Source organism: Austrofundulus limnaeus, unplaced genomic scaffold (assembly GCF_001266775.1).
Source record: "Austrofundulus limnaeus strain Quisiro unplaced genomic scaffold, Austrofundulus_limnaeus-1.0 Scaffold1458, whole genome shotgun sequence".
Taxonomy (NCBI): Eukaryota; Metazoa; Chordata; class Actinopteri; order Cyprinodontiformes; family Rivulidae; genus Austrofundulus; species Austrofundulus limnaeus.
This window is the reverse complement of record NW_013953860.1, coordinates 42,252-45,929: the sequence shown is the minus strand read 5'-3', so window position 1 is coordinate 45,929 and position 3,678 is coordinate 42,252. Positions and strand designations below refer to the sequence as shown.

At 42.6% G+C, this 3,678-nt stretch overlaps 1 long non-coding RNA gene across 1 annotated transcript; it reads right to left on the bottom strand.

Annotated features, from left to right (window-relative positions):
* Positions 1 to 2,687: 2,687 nt before the first annotated feature.
* LOC106535457 (uncharacterized) lies at positions 2,688 to 3,084 on the bottom strand. Its single transcript, XR_001312444.1, has 3 exons — positions 3,050 to 3,084; positions 2,864 to 2,906; positions 2,688 to 2,792 (listed from the first exon to the last, which is right to left on the bottom strand). It is a non-coding gene; the product is annotated as an uncharacterized LOC106535457 (long non-coding RNA).
* Between the last annotated feature and the right edge of the window lie 594 nt (positions 3,085 to 3,678).

Below are 3,678 nucleotides of genomic sequence, written 5' to 3'. Positions count from 1 at the left end.
GGCTAGTTCTAGCCTGCCTGTTCTCATTTTTTCTTGCATGTGTGCTTATCCTGAGTGACCTCCGTACGGGACTTCCTTCAGTGTCCACAGCATAATTACACCATGCTTCAGCCATCTGCAACACATTCATCACTGACACATGCATACCTCTGCACCTGCAGTGAAGGCAAAGACAGAGACCACAGTCCAGACCTAATTAAGTTAACTCCAATATTCCCAAGTTAAAAGAAATTAATATTTCCTAGACACTGCTTTCATAGATTCGAACTCAGCAGCTCTTTCCTGCCTGCAGACTTTGTTCAAATGTCAAGACAATCAATCAAACTATAAYGAGCACATCACACTGACATAATGAAAATATGTTTGTGCAAATTGATAATTTAACAGGTAAGGCAGGACAAAAACACTGCCAGCTAAGAATTCAGTTCTCTCAAAGCAGAAAAATACACACAGAAATGTAAATGTCTCTTGAATAGTAAAAATAGGTAGAAACTTTTATTCATTTATCTTCTAATGCTTACATAGTCTGATAGTGGGGACAGGGTCAGGAACTTGAAACATCCAGCAACAGCTCCTTCCTGTGGGTCCGAAAGGGTTCCCAGGTCTGGGTCTACCTCAGGGTCTCGTCCAAGAGGAAAGTGGCCAGAAAACCTCAGAAAGGAGCAGTCCAGGAGAAGTCCCTTATCAGGTGCCTGAACCACCTCGGCTGACTCTTTTCAACACAGTTCTCTTCACGTTCTGGGAATAACCCTAACCCTAACTGGGAATATGGAGGCGACAGCAGGAGGAGGGTCCAGCTGCAGCCACAGTCCATWCAATTTTTAGACGGTGAGAACAGGTGATCCAGGTAAATGTTCGCTGTGTCAGAACTTATTCAGCAAATGTGTTTCCTTCTCTCCTTTTGCACATTAACTCTTTATTATGAAGATAAATTAGTCTCATWAAGGAGAGAGCGAGAGAAATTGATTGAAATTCAACAAGAATTGAGAGCAATTTTGAGACATTTTTACCACTGCAGGAGCTGCATGTGTGATGCTGCATTCAGGGCTGGTGAAAAGCTGAGCTTTAGCAGCTACTGAACTGGGCTGTTGGAAATGCTGTTTTGTGACCTCATAACCTCTATATTAAACACATGCACTTACACTGATATTAGATGATACTAATATAACAACTTTTCACAACTGCTCTTTGAAATAAATTAACTAAAATGGGTAGTTTCTCATTTTCTACAGAGCATATTTGTCATGGAGGAAAATACATTTCTGAACACTATCACGTTTGTGCAATATGCTTATTTTGTACAAATGTGATAGTATAATGTATATACATGATATTATATTGAAAAATGTGATATAGTATATTGTATAAACATCGTCTTTATATTGTTTAACTGTGATCCTTTCATCCTGATATGGTAAATGGTAAATGGACTGAACTTATAGAGCACTTTATCAAGTCCCTCCGGACCCCAAAGCACTTTACACTAACAGACATTCACCCTTTCACACACACATTCACACACTGATGGCAGTAAGCTACAGCCACAGCTGCCCTGGGGCACACTGACAGAGGTGGGGCTGCCATGCACCGGTGCCACCGGACCCTCTGACCACCATCAGTAGGCAAGGTGGGTGAAGTGTCTTGCCCAAKGACACAACGACTGAGGCGGGTGGTCGGGGGAATCGAATCGGTGGCCTTCCGGTTCCAGGACAACTCCCCTAACCACTCTACCACAGCTGCTCAAATGGCGGTGGTAGTGTGCTCTGAGACTACAGTAATAAGACTTACAAGGAAGAGGAAGTCAGTGTAATCTGGGAGCAGGGAGGATGGCTGAAAAAGATAGTTTATTGTTTGGATTCCAGCACAACCAATGTTGTAATGTACTTTGAGTTACAGCATATCCATCTGGAACACATTTAAATTGTTGAAACTTCTATCCACAGATAGTTTTCAGTCACGTGACCTCCTCACTGCCCTGACAGACATAATATGGTGAGCAACAGGACGTTCCTGCTGTCTTCAGTCAAGACTACTTCAATCACCTATCTGTGAAAGACAACAAATGAAGGCATGAGAAAAAATACTAATGTTGTGGACTTCAGTCTCTGCAACTTTTTTTAAATCATCTCTGCAACTGGTGACGTCTTGCATCTCACCCTTGGTTTGCTGTTTCTCATTAGTCAGCCATTCCTTTTCTCTGTGATCCTCATGAATTTGAAAAATAAAACAGAAAAACCTCCTGGAGCAGTCACATCATGCTGTTTGTTTTATTTATAATGTCTTTCTTTTAATCAAGTCCTTGCATGAGTCTGCATCCTTGTGACCTGTTTACCTCTAAACTTGACATCACCATCTGGAGTCTGAGCTAAACTGAGCTGTCAGCTTTTCTGTCCATCCCTTTAAGTAATGCACAAACATGAAGGAGGAATCACAGCTTCAGACTTCATCTACAGGGACAGAAGAAACAGGAGACAGCTATAAGTGTGAGGTTGATGTAGTAAAAACAGTGGTGCATGTGGTGATTGGTGGTTTTCTCACYCCTGCTTGGTGGTTCAGCCTGTGGCTGACTCCCCCGATGAGATCCTGGACTTTAAGAGTTCCCCTCTGCAGTCTGTTCTTCACTGATGCATCATGCCTGTTGGGTACTGAAAACTACAGCCACTCAGTTRTGATTATTSTGYTGAGTACTTACCTCTGTGTCCACTTGTTCTCACCAAGGTTTATGCCATGACACATCTTGCTCTGGTTGCCCACTGAGTTCACCTATAGAAGGACTATCATCCCAAGGAGACCTGCACCAAGGAACCAGTCAATCACCAAGAACCTCTGAGATCAGGCCACTCTGTCTGAAGAAAACTCTTACCTGTTGGATCTCACACTCCTCCATGCAAATCTTCCAACGGAACCTGTAAGAAAAGAATTAAGACATTCTTTATCTAAGCTATCTTAAAGTAATTATTTTATATCTGGACTGACCTGGACTCTTCCCACCTTTGCAGATTTGGCTTCCTGTTCCACTCTAGCACCTGTAAATAAAGTATTCACTCACCTTTATTATTGGCTCCTGTGTTCTGGTCACCCTGCTCCACTCTGCCCTGACTGTATTGGTAAAACTGTGTCATGGTGAAAGTCCTGTAGGAGAAATAATAGTGTTTAAGGCTTGATGGTCTGCATAGTTGTTTGGCTAAGAGGACATAAAAATACTGACAGCAGATTTAAAATATGTTCAAATATCTACTGTCACTTTTGCATTGTATGACCCTGCCCACCCCAGCCCAGGCTGGGTTTGAAGGTGAGTCTGATTTGACAACCCATTCTCACACCCAACTCGTCACATATTCATGCTTGGTCAGGTAACTGTCTGTGTCCAGTTTGGGATGTGTTGGGTACCTCCCTCGCGTCAGTTATTAACAAAATGAGACGAAGAAGGTGGAGCGCGTTGTCATATTTTTGAACAGAGAAGGAAATGTGTGACAATGTGTGACAACCAGACCCTAAATTTAACTTCTATTAGCCCTTTACAAACTATCCTTCACCTCAGTACCTAACTAACCAGTAATCCTGATCCCTTATATTAACCACAAAACCTCAACTCAAAGACCCATATGTGGCACAACCCCCAAAAAGCCGTGGGCATGAATAACTGATGTGAGGGGGGGTAACCGACGCGTCCAAAAC